Raw genomic sequence first — 27,848 nt, forward strand, 5'->3', positions numbered from 1 at the left:
AACGAAAAATGAATAACTGAAAATACATAGCTGATGCTGTGGCACAACCAACAGATCGTGGAATTAGTAGGGAATGCCTCTTGAAGGAGGTGGCATTTTAAGAAGAATATGAAGGTGGAGAGAACTATGATTAGATTAATTTAATCTTGATAAAACAGAAAATCAATTAGGGCTTTCCTAAACTTAAAGTGTCATCCAAAGGTTGTATTTTAACTGTTATTTCTGGAGCTCGGGTTATGATGAGGTTTCAGTTCAGGATTAAATTCATATACAAATAGCAGAGGGAGTGACATGGTGCAGAATGTTTCAATTCAGACGTTCCAACGTCAGGTGCTAGCTGGATTGGTACTGTTTTTCCTGGAAAAAGAGCTTAGCTTATGTGATTCCACTCCTAGATCGACATCGGATGGCTGTGAATCGGCTTAATCTCAGCTGGCAACTGTGAGATGCTAACCAATTCTCCCACAGTGGCATCTGGGATTATGCTAAACACAGCAATTTCTTACCTCTGAGAATCAATAGTCTTGTCCATTCATCAAGAGTTCTGAATTTCCATTATCCTGCACAACAGTTTTATGTAACAGAAGCTTTATTCACTGGATTCTTTTCAATCTTGCTAAATTCTGTCGTTTGGAACTACCCACACATCTTGTTTCCAACGGAATTTTTCTCACTCATTGTCCTCTTCCCTAGGTTTTAGATGACCCATTTCTTTAAGGGAATAAATTATTAGATAGTATAAAATAAGGTAAAGGTGGCCTGGCCTATCATTTTCTGAAAGCTACTTCCATTTTCTTCTCAGGCTCCATTAAATTCCAAGAGTAGCACAATCTCCCATCGGTCCTCAGCAGCAACTTCCAATTGTTGAATTCTCTAATCACCTCCCAGGCCAACCTTCATTCTTCATGTAGGTGTTGCAGGTCCTAACTCACAATTGAATGACAGCAGAGATAAATCCCCTGCAATACACTTTGATTCCTGATGTCACTGCGGATCAGGGATGTATACCCTTTACTAAACTGAAATGACAAAAAAATGACAAAAATAAGTAAGCTTAGTTCTCTTCACATGGTGCAGGAAACCATCAAATGACACAGGAAAGAAGGAAAACCTGAATTCATATATCATGACGAGTGAAGGTGAAAGGAAGGAGCTGGCTTCTCCCTGTGCAGAGCACTGTACTAAGCACTGGCAGAGTCCACTAGCCTGTAAGCTTCTTTTTTATGGTATTTGTTAAGTGCTTACTATGTCCCAGGCACTGTACTAAGCATTGGGGTAGAGATAAGGTAATCGGTTTGGACCCATTTCCCACATGGGGCTCACAGTCATAATCCCCATTTTAGAGATGACATAAACTGAGGCACAGAGAAATTAAGTGGCTTTCCCAAGGTCAAACAGCAAACAAATGGCAGAACCGGGATTAGAACCCGGGTCCTTCTGATTCCCATGACCGTACTCTATCCTCTGGGCTGTGCTGCTTCCCAAGCCATGCTGCTTCCTTCTTCATAATAATAATAATAATGGTCTTTGTTAAAGTGCTTACTATGAGTCAAGCACTGTTCTAAGTGCTGGGGTAGATACAAGGTAATCAGGCTGGACATAGTCCCTGTCCTACATGGGGCTCACAGTCTCAATCCCCATTTTACAGATGAGGGAACTGAGGCACAGAGAAATGAAGTGACTTGCCCAAGATCACACAGCGGACAAGTGGCGGAGCCAGGATTAAAACCCACGACCTTCTGACGCCCAGGCCCGTGCTCTATCCACTAGGTCATGATGCTTCTTGTGGGTAGAGATCATGGCTGCCAACTCCACTAAACTGTACTCTCCCAAACACTTAGTATAGCACACTGCTCAAAGTAGGCACTCAACAAATATTATTGATTGACTGATAGTAGGCATGATCCCTGCCCTTCAGCAGCTTGCCATCCAACTGCGGGAGATATACTAAAATAAATTACAGCTCAGGGGAAGCAATGGAGTAAAAGGTCAAGCACCTAAGTGCTTCAGGGGAGAAAATAGAGGGAATTCCCAAGTTCCTAGGTGATGTGGAAGTATTGAAGTGGAAGGAGGGAGGGAAGGTGGGAGATTAATCAGGTAAAGCCTCCTAAAAGAGATGTCATTTCAGAAGGGCCTTGGAAATGAGGAGAGTAGGAATTGACCGTAAATGAAGGGGGAATGAGTTCCAGGCAAAAGGGAGGGTAAAGGCTAGAGTGACAAGAATGAGGCAGAACCAATAGGCTGGTATTAGAGGAGTAAAGTGTGTGGGCTGGGTTATAACAGGAAGAGAACCAGGATAAATGGCAGGGGGAAAGAATCGATCAAATGCCTTAAAGCCGATGGTGTGGAGTTTCTGTTTGATATCAAGACAGATGGGCAACTACTGGAGATTTTTAAGGAGAGGAAAGTCATGTGCAAAATGATATTTTAGAAAAATGATCCAAGAAACCGAGTGAAGAGTGAACTGAAGAAGGGAGAGACAGTATGTGTGAAGGTGTGTGAGAAGGCTGATGCAGAGTTGGGATATGGCAAGTCCTTCGACCACTATGAGAGCAGTTGGGAAGGAGATTAAGGGGTGGATTCTGGAGATGTCATGAAGGAAAAATCAGCAGATTTGGTAGCAGATTGAACAAGGGGACTGAAAGAGAAGGAATCAAGGAAAATGCCTACATTGTGGGCTTGAGAAATGGGGAAAGTGATGGTGTTGTCAAAAGTGATGGAAAACTTAGGTGGAGGAATAGATTTGGGAGGGAAGATGAGGAGCTCAACATTGGTCATGTTGAGTTGTACATTCCAAGCGCTTAGTACAGTGCTCTGCACATAGTAAGTGCTCAATAAATACTATTGAATGAATGAATGGATGGATGAATGAATGAGTTAGAGGTGCTAAAGGGGTTGGGACCAGCGAAGTAGATTTGAGAGTCATTTGGGAAGAGGCAGGAGTTGAAATCTTGAGAGTGGAAGAGTCCCACAAAGAAAATAGATGGATAGATAGATACATAGGTTAGACTAGATAGATGGATAGATAAATAGATAGAATGTTTATATTGACATACATTGGACTTGCCTAGAATACTGACTTAGCTTTTCCAAGGAAATGGAATTGTTGACACCATGTAAACTGAGTTTTATGTGAAGTAAAAAAGATCACATCCAGAATTCCAGGGAGGGGTTCCACACAATAAACATGTTTTCCACTACATTCTCCCCCGAGGGAAAGAGCGTCTTCTAAAAATTACAGGAAATAGATTTCTTCGTATTTGAATAGTATTCAAGAGCATTTATGTATGTATGTCACATGAAAGCAAAAAACTTAATGTGTTTTGTCACATTTCCTTATGCCAGAAACAATTGTGAGATGGTTCCCTCCATTTAAGAATGACTTTTGTAATTATGCAGTTGCATTTCCCAGCCGACTGTCACAGCTTTTTCTCTGACAAGCAAAAGATCTCTCATACCTTTCAGATTGCTTAGTTGAGCAAACCGAACAGAGTTTGTTTACCGATGGTGTCTAGCAACAGCAAACAATGCGGGACACTGATGATTTCAGAATGGCAGCTCGGCACATGGACGGACAATCTTGGAAATCCGTGGGGATGAGGTGGGTATATTTTATATTTCCATTACTGTAGCCAGTTTCTATAAATTCCCAAGAGCTAGCTTAATAGGAAGAGGTGCAATATTATAACTCGGGAATCTTTAGGCAGGAAGGGAAGTCAAGAAGTCATCTAGTCCAGCCCTCTGTCTCCAGGCCGGAGAATAACTAGACCATCTAGGACAGATGAAAGCTTATTCTCTACTTAAAGATTTTCATGATTTCTTCATATAACCCTGATAGTCAACCACCCATCCACCCACTCCTGACTTTAATTTAAATCTGTTTCCTCTAGTCTTTGCCGATATAGAGGACAACTGGTCAGCATCTACCTCAGAAAAAAAAACAAAACCCTTCATAGGCTTGAAAACAGTTAACATGTCACCCTCGAGGCTTCCCTTTTCCAGGATAAGGCTCCCCAATTCCTTCAAGCTTTCCTCAAGGACTATTTTCCATCTCTTTTGTCATTTTTTTCCTCCAGTTTCTCCCCACTCATTTTTGAAAGTCCAGTAACCAAAACTGGATATAATACCATCATCAACAATAGTATTTATGGAGCATTTACTGTATGCAGAGCACTGTATTAAGCACTAGGGACCATACAATACAACAACATTGGCAGACACATTCCCTGTCCACAGTGACCTTACAGTCTGGGGGGATTCAACACCTGGCTCGACTGTGAGCCTCATGTGGGACAGGGATTGGGTCTTACCCGAATATCTTGTATCTACCCAGATCTTAGTAGTTCTTGGCACACAGTAAGCACTCAATAAATATTGCTATTATTATTATTATTATCAGTACAGAGGATAATGGGAAACCTCCTTTCTGAGTACTTCATGACATACCCCTAGGAATACGAAATCCTAGCCACAATCCCATCCCCACCCTAATGTGGTTATTTGGTGACTGATTTTGCCTGCAGTGCCATTGTTGATGTGGGATCACTAATTGCTTGAACTTTGATGATTGTGTCAGGCAAGCTAAGACCCAAGGTGTCATTTGTGGCTCAGTGGAAAGAGCATGGGCTTTGGAGTCAGAGGTCATGAGTTCGAATCCCAGCTCTTCCACTTGTCAGCTGTGTGACTGTGGGCAAGTCACTTAACTTCTTTGTGCCTCAGTTACCTCATCTGTAAAATGGAGATGAAGACTGTGAGCCCCACCTGGGACAACCTGATTCCCCTGTCTACCCCAGCGCTTAGAACAGTGTTCTGCATATAGTAAGCATTTAACAAATACCAACATTATTATTATTATTATTATTTGGCCTTATGTCTCTGGGTCTCAGTTAGCCATCTGTAAAATGGGAACAGGTCTACCTGCTCCCTGATTTGTAAGGGATCCTTTGATCACTAGTGAGAAAAGGCTATCCGAGCCCCTTAGGAGGGAATATTGTCTTTCAGAAAAATTTGGGTTAGCAACAGGGTAGAGACCACGGACATTGGGTGACATGTCTTCTACCCAGCGGGCTCGCCTAGGGCTAAATAAGATCGAACAGAAACAGACTGAAAATGCCCAGGATTCCTGGCCCAGTCACAGTTTGTCGTGAGTCCGCTATTAGAATCTTGGTTTTAGCATCTTTCAGGAAGTCTCCCTTTTGCCAGAGACAGCCAATTACAGAGTCAGTCATTCACATAGTAAATTACTGGAGTTGAGGCTAGTGCAGATGACTGAAAAGAAAGTTTGAATGTTGAGCGAATTGGATGCACATCTAAAAAAGTTAAACCTTATTGGATTAGGTTGACCAAACTTTCTGTGATCTGTACTGGCCTCATTTCCAATCAGTTTGGTTAATTAGTTTTCTGCCGGTGCAAGAAAGAATTGAATATTTTAAAGGAAGCTCTATAAGACATGTACCACTGTTGGCTAAACTAATTCATCCCCCTGTCCATCTGAAGAAAATAAAATGACTCAATAGATTTAGTAGATTAAACAGCTACGGTGTCTGGTGATAATCTGGGGAAATCTTCAGCTACTCAGATCCCGGGAAACAATTGTGGCAAATACTGGTTTCGGACCTTCTGGGAATACTGTTCTCAATGGCAGCTGTTAAAACGTAGAGACAGGAACAATGGGATGACTTTATGTGTGAAAATCCAGGGTGCTTTACAAAACCCAGCCGAGTTTTTGATGTCGCAGATACTGCATCAGGAACTGATTGGATAATAATCAGTCACCATCAGTTCCTAATGCATTGCCTTCAGCATCTAAACAAGCTTCCATGAAAATCTAGAGTCCGACCATGTCGCTCTGATAGGGCTAGCTGAAGCTCAGTACCCAATCCACCACCAAAGATGGGGAGTTTCTCCCCATAGTAGAAACTCTCTCCTCAGGAGAGACAGTGTCAGTGAGGGAGCCTACATCTTTCGGTCCCTAAATGGGGGTAAGAAACTTTTCATATGTTTCCACACAACATCTCTAGATCAAGTTGAGAAATATAAGGTATGTTGTGGAAGTGGTAGAGGGGTGACTGGAATTCCAGCGTGTTACTAGAGGTTGCTCTGCCCAGGAATCAAAGGGATACGGTATACTTGGTCAGGCTGCATACCTGGATAAGACTTTCTCTTCTCCCTCCTTCCCCTCTGCTCCTCCGCAGATAAGAGCACAAAAGGTCACCCCAGCATGTCTTATCCCTCTACAGAAAAGAGCAATTTGACATTTGCTTCCTTTTTGCTTCTGAGCAACTTTCCCATAAATAAAATCCTTCGATGTTGTTACTCACTACCACGGATCGACTTGACAAAATGGAGATCTACTAAGGAGAAAGTTAAATACACTTGACAAGAACGCTCTATAACCAAAGGTTAATGGGTCAAATTCATTCAACACAGATGGCATTAAGGGAAAGGTTTTGTTTAGGAGGAAAGTTTTACCTGCTGGATGTTTTATTTTTTAATTGAACATGAACTGTTGGTCGGGAGTCCAAGTCAAATGTTTTGAGAGAGGACCTTGGCTTAAAGAGGCTTATTTCTGTTTTACTTTCTCAATACCACCTGAGATATAGGAGTAGCATGGCCTATTGGAAAGATCATTCAGCCTAGGAGTCAGAGGACCTGGTTTCTAATCCCAGCTAAACCACTTGCCCTCAGTGACCTTGGGCAAGTCATTTATTTTCTCTGTGCCTCGGTTTCCTCATCTGTAAAATGGGGATTCAATTTACCTGTCCTCCGTCCTTCTTAGACTGCTAGTCTCATGAGAGACAGGGAGTGTGTTTAACCTGATTAATGTTTCTCTATCCCAGCACTTAGAACAGTGCTTGACACAGATTAAGCTCTTAACAAATACAATAATAATAAAGTATAGCAGTTTCCTTTCCTTACTTTTCCTGCAAAAGACACATCTTCCAAAGCAGCCAAAAAAGTTGACCATACAAAGACTTTGTATCTACCTCAGTGTTTAAAACAGTGCCTGGCAAGTAAGTTAAGTAAGTAAGCGCCTAACAAATACCACCAGAAAAAAGGCTGTAATGTCATTTACAGTGGCTCAGAGAACATGATGGCTGAAGGGAAAAATCTCCTCAAAGAAGATGATGGAGTTTACTATCATAAAACAACGGACAAATCTCGGTCCAGTAAAAAGGAAGGGGTCCCTACCACAGAGGGTCCTTAAATTACTTTTCCTTAGATGGTAGAGGCTCTAGACATCCCGTCATTGTAACTTAAAGTAGACGCGGATGAATGGTCTTCTAGCCATCCGCCCACACCTTCTCCCCATTTCCATTTTCTTGTGCAAGCCAATTCCAACAGAGGAATGCTGATCTCCTTTGACATCTCTTCCTGAATCAAAAATGTTATGGAGCATTTCTTAAAGTGAGAGTGATTAGATTAAAGAGTGACCTGTTGGCAATGTCAGAGGTGGGAGAGGCTGGCACGAATAGGAGGGGCTTGGGATAAAATTACCACGAAAATGGAAGGGTTGGGCCAATTTAACAACCAGGAAAGGAAGCCAGACAATGTTGCATATAAGCAATAAACACCGGACCCTAGGTCCCTTGAATTCTTGAATGTAATAGAGTTTCTCCTTCATCTGAAAAAGAAAATGTCATCTTTTAAATCCTTTAATTTGACAGTGTGGCAGGAAAGCAGAGAAATGGTCTGAAGCTTAAATAATAAAGGTAAAATACACCTCAACACCATGAATTTGGAAACTTTGTTTTTAAGGCCAGAAAAGAAAGAAACGCTCAGTGAGTAGAAAGAGAATGAAGGGAAAATGAGAAACCTGCAGCAACATTTAAGCAGCGTACATTTCCTTTGCTGCAGACCTCTATAGTCATGAAAGAGTAAGAACTCAATAAATACAATTGAATGAATTCTTTATCATTAATTGAGAAGCAGCATGGCCTAGTGGATAGAGCACAGACCTAGGAGTCAGAAGGTGGTGGGTTCTAATCCCGGCTCTCCCACTTGTCTGCTGTGTGACCTTGGACAAGTCATGTCACTTCTCTGAGCCTCAGTTACTTCATCTGTAAAATGGGGATTAAGGCTGTGAGCCCCATGTTAGGACATGGATTGTGTCCAACCCGATTAGCTTATATCTACCCCAGCATTTAGTACAGTGTTTGGCACACAGAAGCACTTAACAAATACCATAAAAAAATTTATCTGGCAGATGTGTAGCTTTAAAGTGAGCAACGATACACTGTTCTGTGGTCAGTTTGACTCAACGAACACAGGAAAAGTTATGTTCCACACCTGGTCTATATAGGAGAAACTTAAACCAACAGAAATCCTTGCTAGGTAAGTTCAAAAATTGAAATTCCATAGCCCTGTGTGTTTCCACAAGTGACCTCCAACCCCTGATCTTTTTTCTGTCCCCACCCACCCCTCCCTGCCTCAAGCATCAAATTTTGAATTTTTTCCTTCTTACAAGCAGTGATATTTGTGCTTTGTTGGGGTCTGGCCCAAATGGGATTCCTGGGTTTGGGGAAGTCTTGACTCTGTGCTATGGATGGTGAGGTAAAGAAGGATTAGAGCAAGTCCAACTCGGGATTCAGCAGCCACTTGCCTAAAAGATCAGCGGGACAACTATGGATGATATCGGACCACTGATGGTTCAAATCAATTAATCAATAGTATTTACTAAGGGCCTATTGTTCACAGAGCACTCTACTAAGCAGTTGGGTGAGTTCCATAGAGTTAAAGAGCTGCATTTCATCTGACTTTGACTTTGTTGAGTGAAGAGTGATAGACGATGCAACGTAGCATGCTCTTCTTGCATTTTGAACGCAGTTTCTCTCTTTCTGTGCTGATCTGAATTGGGCAATGAAATAAAGGGATTGTTCTCAGTCTTACTAATACCTTCAATTGTACTTGAACAACTTGGGAAGAAGTTGGGGCTGAAGAGTATTATCTCCTTTTGTCACTCACAGGTGACAAAAAGTGACAAGCACTTAGCACAGTGCTCTGCACACAATAAGTGCTCAAAAAATATGACTGACTGATTGACAAGAAGTCTGCCAGAAGCAATTTGGCCTAATGGAAAGACCATGGGCCCAGGAGCCAGAGGACCTGAGTTCTAATCCAGGCTCTTTCACTTACCTGCAGTATGACCTTGGGCAAGTCACTTAAAAAATCTCTGCCTCAGTTTCCTCTACTGTAAAATGGGGATTTGAGACTTGTTTTCTCTCCTACTTAGATTGTGAGCCCCATTTGGCATAGGGACTGTGTCTAACCTAATTATCTTGTATCTACCCCATCATTTACTTCAATGCTTTGCATGTAGTGAGCATTCAACCAATATTTTTATTATGATTACTATTTTTATTATTGTTATCATTAGAAGAAGACTCTGGTTTACAAACAGGGGATCCTCTGGAGAATGTCTCAAATCCTCCAGTGCTGGTCCGGGCCTCTGAAAGGTCTGAGTTAGTTGAAAATCACAGCCAGCCAAGCAGCTCCCTACTGAATACACATCTGAGGAGTTTTGCCTGCATTGTTTATCCCAGCAACTTTATGGAATAAATTGCACAGGACAAATGAGTTTCAGATGGGAGGTTATGAATAGCTGGGGTGTGCTGGAAAGGAAGAACAATTCCCCCTTCGGACCAATCACTTCCCATTTGGGGCAACTCGCGCTACAGATGCAGTTAACTCTTTGGAAATAAGCAGAGCCAGTGGCGGGGAATCTGGGAATGGAAAGGGGGATGAGGGGAAGGTCGTGACTTATTTCCGGGCTTATTGGTGAGTCTTTGGGGTCCTCTTAAGGGCAGAATTAAGTTCCCTCCCTGCATTATACCCAGCGGTGAAATGTAAAACCTGGACTTTCCTGCATGGGAAAAATAGCCATTAGACTGTGAGCCCATCACTGGGCAGGGATTGTCTCTAACTGTTGCCTAAATGTACATTCCAAGTGCTAGTACAGTGTTCTGCACATAGTAAGTGCTCAGAAAATACTATTGAATGAAATGGCTTCTAGACGGTAAGCTCATTATGGGCATGGGATACCCAGTTAATGCTCTTGCATCTTACTCTCTCAAGAGCTTAGAACAGTGCTCTGCACATAGTAAGCTCAATAAATACCAGTGGTGGACTGATTGACTCCTAGCACTAAAATAATGAGTTAATGGGCAAAGGTAGACCAATTGAGACTGAGAAGCAAGCATGGCATAGTGGATAGAGCACAGACCTGGGAGTCAGAAGGTTGTGGGTTCTAATCCAGGCTCTGCCACTTGTCTTCTGTGTGACCTTGGACAAGTCACTTCACTTCTCGGAGCCCCAGTTATCTCATCTGTAAAATGGGGATTGAGACTGTGAGCCCCTCGTGGGACGGGGACTGTGTCCAACCCAATTTGCTTGTAGCCACCCCAGCTCTTAATACAGTGCCTTGCGCTTAACAAATACCATGCTTGTTATTATCATTATTATTAACATATTCTTGTCCTTTACATTAAGTCACCATGGTAAAATAAGAATAACATTCTTTAACTTTGGGAGATTTCTCTCTGACCTTGAGCAGAATTTATTGTTAAAACTTAATAGCTTGTGGTCCGTAGAGTTGAGAAATCTAAAACATGAGCAATTGGCTTATAAATATGAGGAAACATTAATCTGAGTGTGAAACCATGGGGAAAGTTTTAATCATAGATAGGTCTGACAAATCTAACTCCAGTGTCATGCACATCAAGTCCAATTTTCAATTCAGCAGAGTTTCCCTCTTCCTTGTTCCAAGAATGTCCACCCAGTCATTCGTTACAGAAGAGCGGAAGCGGGTGGGGACTGGGAAGTTGCCAGGCCAGAAAGATTCGCTATTGCCCTTCTCACTAACACTTAATTGAGAGATCATGTTCAGAATACACCACACAGGGCACAGCATATGGAGAAGAGTTGTCTTCAGGGAGGTGCAGGCCAGAGGCTATTTAATAACTCAACACTTGGTGTGCACACACATATCTACACATACACACACAAAAAAAATAAAAATAAAAATCAAACACCAGGAGTGAGAGTGTCTATTGACACAGCAGCATTCTGATGTAAAGTCAGTTTCCTACTGCTCAGAGCAAAAGATGAATAACCTTCACTCTCAGTCAACAGAGGACAGAGATTTTAGAGCAGGGAGGAAAGAGACTATGTCTATGGGACAGATAGCATGATTTTAGGTAATACTGATATTTCAATGCCCTAGCTTGCCCCATGCCAAAACAAGTGAAGCAATCAGAATAAGAATGAATTGTTGAGTTAGACTAGGTCAGAAAACAAGGGAAAGGGAAATTAACCCCTTCGATTATACTCACCCCCTGTAACAAGCCAAAAGTAAATCTTTGTGAGTAAACACTGACCACACCCTGAGCACAGCATTAAGCATTTAGTACAATAGAATAGAGTTGGTAGACATGTACCCTGCCCACCACAAGCTAAAGCAAGAAGCTCTGATAATGATGATGATGATGGCATTTAAGTGCTTGCTCTGTGCCAAGCATTGTTCTAAGCACTGGGGGAGGTACAAGGTAATTAAGTTGTCCCACATGGGGCTCACAGACTTTATCCCCATTTTATAGATGAGGGAACTGAGGCCCGGAGAAGTAAAGTGACTTGACCAGGGTCACACAGCTGATAAGTAGTGGAGTCGGGATTAGAACCTAGGTCCTGTGACTCCCAAGCCCGTGCTCTTGCCACTAAGCCACACTGCTTCTCTGAGGGAGGGCAGAGATGAGAAACCCTGGAGAGTCTCACTGAAGATGAACTTTTTACAGTCCAGCATTCATTTTTGGTTAAGAAAGGAATCGCTTGAGCTCATATAGCTCTTTAATTTTTTTTTCTCAGCACTTCAGGCTTGATGCCCCACTGTCACCACAGTCTGTCTTGCATTCTCTTTATTATGCATTTGGGCAGGGTGCTGCCCAGGTAGCAGCAATTGGAGTAACCTATGGAAATTTGGGGGCGTGTGTAGTGTTTTCCTGGTGAAGGCTGGCTCATAATGTCTATTTCTTTCAGGCTTTGGATGATGGGCTGACCTTCATCTAACCCACAGCTCTCCTGGCTGGGAAAAGGAATTTCTCCAGTTGTGCAAATACATGTAGAGAGAAATGGACTAAAATACACAAATATGCAGTGGTGAAATACCAGTCATTGAACAGCGCCTATACCATAACCACCCAGGCTCAGTCAATCAGTGAATCAGTGGTATTTATTGAGCACTCTACCATGTGCAGGGCACTGCACAAACTGCTTGAGAGAGAACAAAATCAAACAATCGATGGTATTTATTGAGCGCTTACTGTGGGCAGAGCGCTATACTAATCATAGAGTAATAAGCTTCTACCCACAAGGAGTTTAAGACTAGAGGAGAAAAGGAGGTTTTTCAGGGATTACGTACACAGGATATGGAATTCAACAGAGTCCTATGGCAGAAAATTTAATAATAATAATAATGTTGATATTTGTTAAGTGCTTACTACATGCAGAGCACTGTTCTAAGCGCTGGGGTAGATACAGGGGAATGAGGTTGTCCCACGTGAAGCTCACAGTCTTCATACCCCTTTTATAGATGAGGGAACTGAGGCACAGAGAAGTGAAGTGACTTGCCCATAGTCACACAGCTGACAAGGGGCTGAGTCGGGATTCGAACCCATGACCTCTGACTCCCAAGCCCAGGCTCTTTCCACTGGGCCACGCTGCTTCTATCTTCCCCTAAAATGTGGTGGTGAAGTAATTTTCACTTTGAACTTGAGGTTGAGCTATGACCCACTTGACCTGTTAAAGATGAGAACAGCAGCAGTAAATATGGCTTTGCTTCAAAGCTCTGGGACAATTAACTCATTCATTCAATCGTATTTAGTGAGCACTTACTGTGTGCAGAGCACTGTACTAAGCTCTTGGAATGCACAATTTGGCAACAAATAGAGAAAATCCCTACCCAACAACAGGCTCGCAATCTAGAAGGGGGGAGACAGACAACAAAACAAAACAAGTAGATAGGCATCAATATAAATAAATAGAATTATAGATATATACACATCATTAATAAAATAGATAGAATAATAAATATGTACACATATACACAAGTGCTGTGTGGCGGGTAGAGCAGAGGGAGGGAGTTGGGGTGATGGAGAGGGGAGGAGGAGCAGAGAAAAAATGGGGGGGGGGCTCAGTCTGGGAAGGCCTCCCAGAGGAGCTGACTACCCAAGCGACTTCTACAAAGGAGGTGGTCGGATTGATGTCGAGATCAGAAGCTGTTAAGTTTTAAGCGCTCAATAAATACCATTGATTGACTGATTGATTTACAGTGCACATACAGTTCAACTTTTACAGATTTCTAAATGAGTCAGTAAAGTACCAGGCTCTCTCATCTGTGGATTTCAAATATTATATACAGATATGCACCATTTATTTAAATATTTGGGGTGAAGAAGAATTTCTTTCAACACTCTTTAAAAACCTATCTGTAGTTCATCAGAAAAGCCTGCATATCTCTCTCCCTTAGGACCCAGATGGTAGTACATACACGATTTGAGAAACCCTGACTGAAGCAAGATTTTATCTGACTCCTAACAGTGCCCCTTTATTCTTTCAGTTAGATCCTCCTCCCCTGGATGGCCTGTTCTTTTTCTTCTCCTTCTTTTTTTCTTTGATACCAATCACCAGGAACAAAAGCTGCTTCAGCAGGCAAGATGACGAGGGGTAAGCGGGGCCTTGGAAAACAACAGTTATTTGTGTTTCGTGCTGTTATGCTGCTCTTGAAGTTACTTGAAAAACCTCTCACCATTTTTTGCAGCTGCCTGGAACTTTCCTGACACAATCACTCTCTCTTTGAGTCGGGGGCAAGGGAAGCGAGGGATGGGGGCGGGGGGGGGAGTCTTCCTCTCACTCTACTTCCTCCCTACCCCCCAAAACATACACGCACTTTCTCCATCTTCCTTCTATTTTGTTTTTACAACTTGATTCCAAATTAGAAGCAAGGGACAGAGGTACAGTAGAATTCAGAGAAAGGGCAGGCTTAGGTCAGGCCAATGAATCTGTTTATGCTGTTGGACTATAATCAGTATCACAAAGCCCAGGTTTGGCATCTTTTGCTCTTCCAGGCCCCTTCTGAGGGAGAACTGGATTAAAAAATCTCTTTGGCCCTTGGGAAGCCCTTGACAATAAGGAAATAACTTGCTGGATGCAGCGGGAAGATTTCACCTGATGCTTCCTTCAAACCCCAGAGATCTTAAAGAGATCACTAATCCTGAACTAGGAGACAAGGACATAACAATAATAATAACTGTGGTATTTGTCAAGCACTTGCTATGTGCCAAGCGCTGTACTAAGTACTAAGATAGATAGATAGATAGATAGATAGATAGATAGATAGATAGATTAGATAGATAGATAGAAGATAATCACATAATAATAATAATAATTATGGCATTTGTTAAGTGCTTACTAAGTGCCAGGTACTGTACTAAGCACTGGGGTGGATACAAGCAAATCAGGTTGGACAGTCCCTTGTCCCACATGGGGCTCACAGTCTCAATCCCTATTTTATAGATGAGGTAACTGAGGAACACAGAAGTTGTGACTTGCCCAAGATAACGCAGCAGACAAATGGCAGAGCTGGAATTAGATAGAACCCATTACCTTCTGACTCCAAGGCCCGTGCTCTATCCACTACATGGGGCTCACAGTCTAAGAAGGAGGGAGAACAGGGATTGAATCCCTATTTTGCAGGTGAGAGAACTGAGGCACAGAGAAGTGAAGTGACTTGTCCAAGACCACACAGCAGATATGTGGTGGGGCCGGGATTAAAACCCAGGTCCTCCGACTCCCAAGCCCGTGCTTTTTCCACTAGGCCATGCTGCTTTTTATCCTGGATTCACCAGCAGTGATTTCTTCTATTCATTCTGTCCAGCCCAGGGCCATGGGGAAACTCTGATTTCTCTCTCTCTTCCCACGAGGGAGTGCAGAACCCTCTCCACCTGCTTTCCACCCAAGATTGGAAACAGGACCGGGCCCTTCCCTGACTCTGAGATATCCCCTGAGTGTTTCAGAAACCCCAGGGAGGAGATCTTCCCCAGTTTCAGCTATCCATTGCTATTCAACGGCAGACGCTCTTCTGTCTATCAGTTACGCCTCTCCTGCTAATGTTTAGGTAGATGGTCTGATGTAAAGCAGATGAATTCCAGTTACACTCTACAGACCTCACATTTGGAAAGCATGACACAGTAGATGGGGGGGGGTAGGGGCAGATCTCCACAGAGGTCAAGGCAGAGCTTTTAACTCAGGACCCACTCTGCCTATCGAAGAGGAGGAAAAGGAATGGTGACAGTAGGATTTTTATGGTATTTGTTAATCACCTACTACGCGCCAAACACTGTACTAAGTGCTGGAGTAGATACAAGCTAATTGGGTTGGACACAGTCCAACACAGGGTACACGGTCTTAATCCCCGTTTTAGAGATGAGGTAACTGAAGCACAGAGAAATGAAGTGACTTGCCTAAGGTTAGACAGCAGACAAGCAGCGAAGCCTGTATTAGAACCCAGGTTCTCTGATTCCCAGGCCCCTACTCTTTCCAATAGGCCACTGCTTCTCACGTTACCAAAGTTACTTCTTCGGAGAAGGTGCGTAAATTGGTGCTGAGCTCCAAAGCTATTAAGTACTCATTTCTTGTTCTCCTCACCCCCCACGTGAACCATTACTGCTTGGGAGCAAATTTCTGGATTATCCATCAATTAATCAATCAAGCAGTAGTATTCCCTGACTGCCTACTAAGAGCAGTGCAGTGTCCTAAGCACTTGGAAAGGTACAACTTGGAAGGCAATATGCTTAGTGGAAAGACCATGTGCCTGGGAGTCAAGAGACCTGAGTTCTAGTTCCAGCTCTGATATTTGCTTGCTCGCTTGCTTAGTACAGTGCAAGCGCTTAGTACAGTGCTTTGCACACAGTAAGCACTCAATAATGAATGAATGTGTGACTCTCTTGCCTCTGTGCCTCAGTTTCTTCATTTGTAAAATGAGGATTAAATACCTGCTCTCCCTCCTTCTTATTCATTCAATTGTATTTATTGAGCACTTACTGTGCGCAGAGTACTGTACTAAGTGCTTAGAAAGTACAATTCGGCAACAAATAGAGACAATCCCTACCCAACAATGGGCTCACAATCCTAGGCTGTGAGTGCTGTATAGAAAAGGACTAGGTCCAAATTGACTATCACAATGCATTGTACAGAGTAAGTCCTTAATAAGTACCATCATTATTATCATTACAACAGAAGCAAAACATTCATTTCTCTGCCCAAGAGGACCTTACAATCTAATAGGGGAGACAGGCTGACACAAATTCTTTACAAATAGTGAGGGCAGAAAGGAGAATGCGAATACAAGTGATAAAATCAAGAAGAATGATAGGAAATCAATCAATCAATGGTATTTATTGAGTGCTTATTGGGCACAGAGCACTGTATTGAGATCTGCGGTGAGTACAATAGATCAGAGTTGATAGGTTCCCTGCCTACAGACTAGAGGGGGAAACAGATGGCAATATAAATAAACAATTTATAATATCTAATTTATAGAGCTGTATGGAAGCACTGTGGGGCTGAGAATGGGGCAAATGCCAAAAGTCAAATACCAAATGCCCAAAGGTCATAGATCCAAGTACACAGAAGACACAGAAGGGAGAGGGACCTGGGGAAGAGAATATCAGGGCAGTCCTCTTGGAGATGTGACCTTCGCCAACTAAGACCTCATTTCCCCTAGTTCCTCTCCTTTCCGCATCACCTATGCACTTGCATCTGTTCCCTTCCAACACTTGATATTCACCGCCCCCCCAGCCCCACAGCACTTCTGTACACATCTATAATTTAGACTAACGTCTATGCCCCCCTCTCGACTGTAAACTCGTTTTGGGCAGGGAACGTGTACAGCAACTCTTGTACTCTTCCAGGCACTTAATACAATGCTCTGCCCACAGTAAACACTCAAGATATACCATTGATTAATTGATTGATGAGTGAGCAAGTAGTATTAGTAGGTGGATTTTTATATGTTTGAAAGCTGCTTATTTGTACAGTCCATTCTGCCTCTGAAAACAAGACACACAAGACAACCTCACTAAGAATTCTCCTACCAACTTTCCAATCCGTTTTCTTCATTCAGTGCTCCTGCATAGCCTAATGGGTCCCTATGTGCCTGCTAAGCTCTATCCTCCCAATTAACCAATCAATCAGTGATATTTATTGAGCACTTACTATGTGCAGAGCACTTGATGAAGCACTTGGGAGAGTACCGAAAACAGAGTTGGTAGATGAGTTAGCTGCCCCCAAAGGAGCTTACAATCTACAGACCTTAACATAAATTACAAATAGCGGAAATAGTAGAGTGTAAAGATATAACTGCTGGGGGACTGGGGTGAGTATCCAAGTGTTTAGCCAAGTACATAATCAATACAGGCTACCTAGATTACCGAGCCCTCTCCAAATGTTTCAAGGCTGTGGAGTAAAATGAGTCCTGTTGACCACTTTTATGATCATTTCATTCATTCGACTGTATTTATTTAGCACTAACTGTGTGCGGAACTGTACTAAGTGCTTGGGAGAGTACAACAATAAACAGACACATTCCCTGCCCACAGCGAGCTTACAGTCTAGAGGCTGACCCCATCAGTATTTACCTTGAGATGCTAATTGTATTCACCACTCTTTTAATGAGCTTTTCAAACTCATAGTCCTCCTCCATGATCTTTCCCTCCCATCTTAGAAGAACACAGCTTTGGAGCCACTCCCCAATTCCCCTTTGGTGTACCCTCAACGATCCCGAAATATTTTCTCATTCCCTCTACGTGGCCTGAAAGACAAATCTTTGGACTCCAGGCTCCTAGTGCTGCCAAATTGAAAAAGGTTCAGATGTTCCAGTTAAACCGAACGCCACAACAAAAGCACTGGAAAGCAGGGGAAGCACAGGCTGTAAGAGCTTCAGGAAACACTCGTGAATTTTATGATCTCCAGTTGTTCTTCCCGGCTCATTAATTAGAATAATCATAACCCGGATCAATCATTCAATCAGTAGTATTTATCAGTAGTATCTTTGTGCTCATTAAGAGCACATCTCATTCAAGAAGCTTTCCCTGACTAAGCCTTCATTTCCTCTTCTCCCACACCCTTCTGCATTGCCCTTGAAATTGGATTTGCATCCTTTATCCACCCCTCCCTCAGCCCCACCGCACTTATGTACATAACCATTATTTATTTATTCATAGTAATGTCTGTCTCCCTCTCTAGACTGTAAGCTCACTGTGGGCTGTAAACTCGTTGTAGGGTGCTCTCCCAAGTGTTTAGTACAGTGCTCTGCACACAGTAAGTGCTCAATAAATTCATTCAGTAGTATTTATTGAGCGCTATGTGCAGAGCACTGTACTAAGACCTTGGAATGTACAAATGGGTAACAGATAGAGACAGTCTCTGCCCTTTGACGGGCTTACAGTCTAAACGGGGGAGACAGACAGACAAGAACAATGGCAATACAATCGATCGATTAGTTGAGCCTCTATGGTGTGCAGAGAACTGTTCTAAGTTAATTTATTCACTCAATCGTATTTATTGAGTGCTTGAGCGCTGTTTGTAAAGTACAATTTGGCAACAGCTAGAGACAATCCCTACCCAACAATGGGCTCACAGTCCAAAGGGGGAGAACTAAGTAACTGAGTACAAAAGAATTAGAAGACAAGATCCCTTCCCTCAAAGAATTAATATTCCAATGGAAATAATGAACCTAAATTTAAAATCTAACCTGCCCATATAGAGCCTTCTAAACACTACCAAAATAAGGTCACTCTTACCCTTCAGTAATGTTGGACACGAAATTGCCCAAGGTAGCTGTGCTTTGTGAAATGTATCTTTGCCTGTAATCACTCTTCTCCGTCAGATTGGACGTGGGCATTCTGATCTGCCTGGAAAGAGGAGAAAAAAAACAAAATAAGGAATATAAACCGATGGAATCACACACTTAATGAATTGTAAACCATCCAAAACACATTATTCCTTTGGAATTGAACCACTCTGGGGCATGGCACGATGGTTAACATCCAAAGAAACAGGGCGAGCATTGTCCACAGAGATTCTACACCTCCTCCCCCCTGCACTGAGATTTTCTTTCCTTCTGGTAATTAGCTTGCAGAGGCTACTTGGAGATGCAGGCCCTTTTTTGAACTGGCAGAGGGAACTTCCCCAAGCACATCGGCTCTCCCCAGGCAGCTTGTTAGGGTTCGAGTTCCATCCTCAGCTCCAGTTCTCCCCTCAGTTACTCAGAGATTCTCTGTGCTTTTAATACTCGCCATTGAGGAAGCCTTGGCGACCTCGCCAATGTCCACTAAATTTCATTTTAGATTTTCAGGTCGGTTTCACTATAAATCAAAGAGTAAAACTCAAACCAAAATGGAGGATTACACATGTATCTCCTACCCTGCAGTTGGTGTGAGACCAGCAAACTTCTCCTTTAAGACTGTAAGCTCCTGGTGGGCAGGGAATGTGTCTACCCATTCTATTGTATTGTTCTCTCCCAAGCGCTTAGTACAGTGCTCTGTACACAGTAAGTGCTCAATAAATACAATTGTTTGATTGATTGATTGATTAATCATCCTCTCTGTAATCAACCAACAGTTTCATTGAGAAACTATGAGTGCGCACTAAGTGCTTGGGTGAAAAGAAAAACATGTACGCTACAGTCATGGAATTTATAATCTAAAGAGCCAATCTAATAATGCGATCTAATACTCCAGAGAGTGATGATCCAATCTAACGATCGGATTCAATACTCCAGGGTGGCCATGAGCAACTCTTTGGTCCCCACTCTGCATTGGGAGGGGCCAAAGGAGAGAGAGGAGTAGAGTAAACAGCTCAACAGTGATCAGAGAGTGATTGTCCTGAGGTGTCTGAGAACCAAGTTGCTTGTATCCCCCCAAGCGCTTAGTACAGTTCCTGGCACATAGTAAGCATTTAACAAATACCATTATTATTATTATTATCAAAGGAGAGTATTTACTCAGTCTATTGTTTAAAGGACACTGCACTTGGGGGCTTGGTAGAATACAGTTGGGTAAATAGACATGATCCCTGCCTCAAGGAGCTTAACAACTAGCAGGGAAACACAACAATAATTTGCAGTCGGGAGGAAGAAGGAAAAGGAGTATGATATTCACATGAGTTAGTGTTGCTTATTGTGGCACTTTCCCGGGTGCTTAGTACAGTGCTCTGCAGACAGTAAGCGCTCAATAAATATGACTGACTGACTGAATGAATGAATGAATGAGTGCTCTGAACACTTGGGAGAATAAAGTACAACAGAGTTGGTCAACCCATTCCCTGCCTACCTCAAGCTAGTAGATCTGAGATGAGTGTTTGCTTCACCCTATTACCTGTGCATTATTTCAGTCCTTTATTCAAGATGATTTTTTCTTGCAGTGTGGGAAGGGAAAAAGAGTTGTTTGGGAGGAGTTTTTCTTGATGGATTCATTAACTAAGTATTATATTAACACCCAAAAAAAGCCGGCCTTTAAACTTGGCCACAAGAGGGCACAGATACAACATTTCCATCTCGCCCTCCATCTTTCGGATTCTCCTTAATCAGGGTGGGTTATCCTGAAGTTTCTCCAAGACCTTACGAGTTCAATCGCCATCTCTTTGGTTTATTCCTTAAAATACTGTAATTATCTTTATTTAGCGTTATTCCCATTTTTTATCCTAAAATACTTTCAGTCCTTAACCCCACTGCCAATGTCCTTTAAGATCATTCAATATAGTTTCTACCTGTGAGAGAAAAACAATTATGCCTATATGGAAAGAGCAGAAATATGCTGCTTTATCACTCTGACATATAGAATAATCCTCTGCATTAATGTGAAACGCGTTCTCCCAATAATTTCGCTAGAGTCTTTTTCTCATTTGGACCACTTTTCCTCATTTCTGTCATTTTTCTCCAAATAGATTAGAGCATTTTGACATCAATCACTCAGTTGTATTTATTGAGTGGTTACTGTGTGCAGAGTGACATAGAATAAAATGCTTGAGATCATGTTATGGCATAGTGGATAGAGCCTGGTCCTGAGAGTCAGAAGGTCATGGGTTCGAATCCAGGCTCCACTTGTCACTTGGGCAAGTTACTTCACTTCTCAGGGCCTCAGTTCCCTCATCTGTTAAATGGGGTTTGAGACTGTGAGCCCCACAGGGATCCGGGACTGTGCCCGACCCAATTTCCTTGTATCCACCCCAAGGCTTAGTACGGTGGCTGGCACATAGTAAGCACTTAACAAATTCCATAATAATAATAATTATTATCATTATTAGGAAAGGCATACTATCTGTGTAGCTTCAGGCTCTTAGCTTGAAAGTTCCTTGAGAATGAGTATCAGGTCTCCTAACTCTATGGTACTCTCCCAAGGGCTTAGAACAATATGCTGCACAGAGTAATCACTAGATAAATATTATTGATTGATGGATGGATTGTCAAAACTAGTTCTATTTCTTCAATCTTTGAAAGGGAAAGACAGAAAAGGATAAACATCGCACAAAGTTAGACTTTAAGGATGCAGTCCTCAAACAACAACAACAAACTCCTACCACAGGCTCTGTTTTGCAATTTCAAGAGCTGTTCATTCAGAGATTGTTTTGTTGTTGTTTTTGCTTGTTTTTATGGTATTTATTAAATACTTACCATGTGCCAGGCACTGTTCTAAGTGCTGGGGTAGATACATGTTATTCGGATCGGATATAGTCCGTGTCCTAAATGGGGCGCACAGTCTTAATCCCCATTTTACAGATGAGGTAAATGAGGCACAAAGAAGTAAAGGGACTTGCCCAGAGTCACATAGCAGACATGTAACGGAGTGAGGATTAGAACTCAGGTCCTTCTGACTTTCAGGGCCATGCTCTCTACACTAGGCCACGCGGCTTCTCTTCAGTGACTAAAGTAAGTCAGCCTAGTGATCCCATACTGAAGCTACACATGACAGTGCTGTTGGATTAAAACCGGCTGCTGGAGTTTTTTCAGGCCAGGAACCAAACAGGCCCTCGGAGTTCAGCACGATCCCCGTCTCCTCAGACCCATCTCCGTCTTCGCTGCATCTTCAACCAAGTGGAAGATTCCCATCAATCAGTCAATCAATCAGTCATATTAACTGAGCGCTTACTGTGCGCAGAGCACTGCACTAAGCTCTTGGGAGCATACGCTCTAACAGAACTGGTCTCCAAGGCCAGGCGCAGGGTCATCTGCAACATTATCAACATTCCTTAGCTAGTAATCATCGACAGCTGATGGTGCCACTTTAAACCAAAGTCTGAGTTTCACCGGCATTGCCCACTCAGCTGTGTGGTTGGGAATCAGAAGGATCTTCCCCAAAGGGTCAGGTTCGGTCAATCGGCTTGAGCCTTTGGGGTGAGGAAGTCTCATTTCCTGACAAAGGGACACCTGTCTGCTGTGTGATCTTGGGCAAGTCACTTCACTTCTCCGTGCCTTGGTTCCCTCTTGTGTGAAATGGGGATTAAGACCGTGAGCCCTATGTGCGACAGGGACTGTGTCCAACCTGATTACCTCGTATCTACCCCAGTACTTAGAACAGTGCTTGGCACATAGTGTTTAACAAATACCATAATCATTATTATTATTATTATATTAAAACAATAATAATAATAAAGTGGAAGGGCTCGCTGGATGCCAGGATAGACGCGGAGGCTGAACTGTGAGCTTTAACCAGTGATAATTCCTCTGCTTCATGGGATTCTTGTGCCAGGCTGCAGTTTCTTTGAAAGGGGAGAATGAACCTGCACACACCTTCCTCATACAAAATACCTCAATTCACTGTGGACATTCTGCCTCAAATCCAGCAGTGTTCTCCTGAAAGCCTCTGAATACCAACTTCATTTTTACGATCACAATTTTTTTACAAAACCACCCTACCGCTTAGTACTGCAAATCATTTGCTATTCTCAAGAGAGTTCCGGGGTATTGCAAAACTTGATCATTACTGATTCATGACCGATTTAAGAAAAACATCAGCTGAAGTAATCAGGTCAGGGCACTGCCGCTGACCACAGTGCTGGCAGGAAATCCATTGTTTCTTTCATCATCTTTCTCATAAATGTTTAACATTTTACAGAATTGAGCTTTTCACAGTCGGTAGGTCCGTTCTGGTGAACACTTGGAAACGAGAAATCTCCCAAGTCACCTGCTTTTGAAAGACTGCACAAGCGAGTGGCAGAGTTTGACTGGCAGATACCCGAACTATGTTTGTTTCTAGAAATGTGTTTCACCTGCCCTTCCTCTCTGGAAAAAGGCATTTCGCAGTGTGTGGGAACCACATATTTGAAGATTTCACAGTTTTCCTTATCTGACTGATTTTCCTGGATTCACATCAAGAAACGGTTTTGGAGAGGAAGCAATGGGTGGAGAAAGAAAATAAATTACGCTTGTTCTGAGCAAAATCACAATTGCCCGACCGATTCATCTAGGAAGAGCCTGTCTCTGTCATGTAATTGTGGTATTTGTTAAGCGCTTACTGTGTGCCAACCCCTGTACTAAGTGCTGGGGTGCATACAAGCAAATCGGGTTGGATACAGTCCCTGTCCCACATGAGGTTCACAGTCTCGATCCCCATTTTACAGATGAGAAAACTGAGGCACAGAGAAAGGAAGTGAGTTGCCCAAGTCACCCAGCAGACATTTGGCAGAACCAGAATTAGAACCCATGACCTTCTGACTCCCAGGCCCGTGCCCTATCCACTGCACCATGCTGCTTCTCAAATTGATTTTAGTGGTTTACTCGATGCCATCTGCATGCTCTCTTCCCTGCCAGAGACAGGAGGTTGGTACCCATGGCCCGGCTTCACTATCCATGGTGATGACTTGGTGGTCAGATTTGTTATCAGCTGGAAGTAGTGAAGTTTCCAATCCTCCAGTTTCTATCCCTCACCCCAAACTTTCCAGCCTTCAGCCTTCCCAGTGTGTTTGCAGAGTGCATCTAGCCCTGCCCCAGCAAAGAAGCATTTCCAGATCCCTATAAGAAGCTGATTAGCCAGAGGGATTTTTATAAGGTTTCCTTCAAGTTCTCTCAAGTCACCATGCACACATCTAAAATCACCAGTTCTGTTTTCAGGCCCACCCTCCTCCATAATCAGTTGGAGGCTAAAATATATCTGACTGATCATTGAGCTCCTACTCCTTGCCGAATATTGTAATAAGCACCTGGGAGAGTGCAGTATATGTAGGAGAAACTGGGCCTGCCCACAGGGAACTTTAAATCTATTAGGGGAGGCCGGGCCCATAATAATTTATGGATGGGAGGAAGAAAGGCTTAAATAGTAGAATATGTAAATCAAATAAGCGCTTTTATTTATAAATGGGACTCCAGCTGGGGTTTCGTTTGTGCCTGTTTACACAGGCAAAGAGAAACTGAAAGCTGAAGAATTTGTGGAGTATCACTTTGGCTGTGAAAATAAATGATCTGGAACATTCAATTTGTTTTATTGTCTATCTTCCCTGTTTAATTGTAAGCTCCCTGAGGGTAGGGATCATGACTGTTAGCACTATGGTACTCTCACAAGAGCCTAATACAGTGTTCTGCACACAATAGGTGCTCAATACATACTACCGATTTTAAAAGGTTGCATGTTTTGGAACCTTATTATATGTATTACTGATTTGAATTTGCATAGGTAGAGCATGAGGTTCTTCCTGGTTTTAAAATTGTCTGGTTTTTGGTTTGTTTTTTTCAAATCAAATTTTGAGATGAAGAGAGTGTGAAGCTAAAAATCTTTCCAGTTATAAAGAAAAATTTGGGCTATTTTTTGCTGTTCTAGCCAAGCCAACTTTTCTCGTCTAGGGTCAAATTTTTGGAGGCTTAAAAGAAATACACTCGCTCTGCTTTTTTGACCATAAATGACATGGAGTAAACTAAGATACAGAGTTTATTCATTCTGGTTATATTTTATTCTTTCGCAAACACACACTCCCACGCTCATTGGACTTGCCTTCAAATGATCTTCAAGTATTAAAAATGAATATGGCCTTCTTTTCAAGGATACTCCAGGCAGATGTTGCAAAATAAAGTACAAAAAGTCTGATGTGGAAGAGATGAGTCCACATGAAAACAAAGTAAAATTAATGATGGGAGAGAATAACCCCAGGTTAAGTGTTTTTTTCCATGGTATTTTTTACGCACTTATTATGTGCCAGGCACCATACTAAGCACTGGGCACTGTTTCTGAGCTGGGGAAACTGGAAGGAGGCTGGGAGCAGAATAGTACTTCTTGTCTTCGGCTGTCGAGTCACATCAGACCCATAGCTATGCCATGGACACATCTCTCCCAGAATGCCCCACTTCCATCTGCAATCGTTCTGGTAGTGGATCCATAGAGTTCTCTTGGTAAAAATATGGAAGTGGTTTACCATTGCCTCCTTCCACGCAGTAAACAAGTCTCTGCTCTCGACTTTCTCCCATGCCGCTGCTGCCCAGCAAGGTTGAGTTTTGACTTGTAGAAGATGGCTTTCTACTCACTAGCCACTGCCCAAGCTAGGAATGGATTGGGTAGGCCTCTGCTTGACTCTCCCTCCTGTAGTCGAGACTGGTAGAGTATTGGAAACTCTCCAGGTACGAGCCTGAGAGGGCATGAATAATACCACTAATAAAAAATTTGGTTCTTCTTAAACACTTACTATGGGCCAAGCACTGTACTAAGTGCTAGGGTAGGTATAAGATATAAAATATACGACACGGTCCCTGTCCCACATGCGGCTCACAGCCTGAAGGAGCAAGAACAGGTACTGAATTTGTGTTTTACAGATGAGAAAACCAAGGCACAGAAAAGTGAAATGAGTTGCCCGTGATCACACAGCAGGTAAGAGGCAGAGCCAGTATTAGAACCCAGGCTTGTGATCTTTCCACTATAACAGCCCAGGGACTGTGTATGGACATGTACATAAGTATTGTGGGGCTGAGAGAGGGGTGAATAACAGGTGCAAATTCAAGAGCAAGGGGGATGCAGAAAGGGGTGGGAGAAGAGGAAATGAGGGCCTATTTGGGAAAGGCCTCTTGGAGGAGACGTAGCTCCAGTTTTCCAAGTGCTTAGTACAGTGTTCTGCACACAGTAAGCGCTCAATAAGTACAATTGAATGAATATAGTAAGTACATACAGTGGAAATCACTACAAACACAAAATAAGAAAGAAAAGATGTCCCTGCTCCCTTTCAAAGCAAGAGGTAGTTCAGACCACATGCAAGCCCTACAGAAGTCATAAAATGTCACTCAAAGACCACACCATGGAAATCAGGAATATCCGATAAAATTGAATAGTTTTAGAACTGGCGATCTGTGGTTCAGAATGATTTAAATTAAACGTGAACCGGCATTATCATTCAGTTATTCAGAATGTTCCAAACAGCAAGACCTAGGCCTTTGTTTGGGGCAGACAGAGTCCACCTGCTCTATTAAAGAGCAATAGTGGTTAACCCGGTTAATTTAATAATCTAATGAAAAGAGACCCAAGGGAGGCAGGAGAGGGCAGGGATCAGTAATGGGATACAGAGCCTTTCACCTTTAGATCACTGCTTGGATTTACCCTCCATCACCAGTGTCTAAGAGATGTCACTCACACCATCTCCCACATCTGTCTAAGACCAATATTATAATCTCGGTCCCTGTGCTACTGAGAAAATACTCCCATCACAGACCTGCTTCAGGAATCGCCATCTTTGATTGATTGACATTATCACTGACACACCATGGATCAAATGTGCCACAGACGCACAGAGCCAATAGAGATGCCTACTTAGCCACTAAAGAAATGCAGGAGCCAGGGACTGCTTTAATTCAAGTGCCTCCATCTAATTCTTATTTGTTCAGGTTTTATCAGTCAATCAACAGTATTTATTGAGCTCCTGCTGGTGCAGTGCAGAACACTAGTAAGCACAGTGTTAGCGCATTGTGAGCAGGGAATGTCTTTTTAGTGTTATTTTGCACTCTCCAGAGCGCTTAGTATAGTGCTCTGCACACAGTAAGCGCTCAATAAATACCATTGACTGAAATATTTGGGAGAGCACATAGGAGTAAGAGCCAAGTTCCTGCCACTAAGGAATTTAGAGCCCGGAGGAAGGGTGGAGAGGGGAGACAGTCAATCAGTGGTATTTATTGAGCACCGACTATAAACAGAGCACTGTATAAGAACTTGGGAGAGCTAGAATCACCTGCCCTCAAGAAGCTTACAATCTACCTGAGAGACCTAAGTCACTTAAAAATGCTGAATCTCTTGAGAGCAAAAGTATGGAAGGATAAATAAAGAATTTGTGACAGGAGTTTCTTCTTCCCATTGAGAAAAACGCGCATGCTGCCAACTTCAAATTTGGAAAATTCTTATCTCTGCTCTTAAAATGTTGTTTTCAACAATTATGCTAATGCAAGCTCCAATTCCAATGTCAAAGCTGTCAATGGCCAAAGAAATGTCTGTCGATGACCAAAGAAATGTTTAATATCCCTGTTCACTTTCCATTATTTTCCATTCATTATTCTCTGTCAAATGCATCACTCTGTGGGAAAATCCAATAAACAGCCACCAATGACAAACTGTAGACTCTGCAGATAGTTTCTTATAAGACTTCAAAATTTCCCATCATCAGATAATTAATCAATATGCCACAACTTGCTGACAAAATGTTGTGACAACATACTCTTGACAGCGTTGTCCAATCCATTATGTTGGTTTGGCTTGATCTGATTTTCTTTCAAAGGCTGAATTTATATGGTCCTTCTTTCCAAGACCTATGGCTTTGGATGGTGATTGAAAAAATGCTAG

General features: G+C 42.6%; 3 non-coding genes across 3 annotated transcripts; 2 read left to right on the plus strand and 1 right to left on the minus strand.

The window, feature by feature from the left end:
* Positions 1–394: 394 nt before the first annotated feature.
* On the plus strand, positions 395–517 carry MIR216A (microRNA mir-216a). Its single transcript, NR_034880.1, is given in 1 exon segment — positions 395–517. It is a non-coding gene; the product is annotated as a microRNA mir-216a (primary transcript).
* Positions 518–5,712: 5,195 nt separating this feature from the next.
* On the plus strand, positions 5,713–5,822 carry MIR217 (microRNA mir-217). Its single transcript, NR_034879.1, is given in 1 exon segment — positions 5,713–5,822. It is a non-coding gene; the product is annotated as a microRNA mir-217 (primary transcript).
* A 19,709-nt stretch (positions 5,823–25,531) lies between these two features.
* On the minus strand, positions 25,532–25,669 carry LOC114814427. Its single transcript, XR_003762225.1, has one exon. It is a non-coding gene; the product is annotated as a small nucleolar RNA SNORA7 (small nucleolar RNA).
* Between the last annotated feature and the right edge of the window lie 2,179 nt (positions 25,670–27,848).

Source organism: Ornithorhynchus anatinus, chromosome 9 (genome assembly GCF_004115215.2).
Source record: "Ornithorhynchus anatinus isolate Pmale09 chromosome 9, mOrnAna1.pri.v4, whole genome shotgun sequence".
NCBI lineage: Eukaryota > Metazoa > Chordata > Mammalia > Monotremata > Ornithorhynchidae > Ornithorhynchus > Ornithorhynchus anatinus.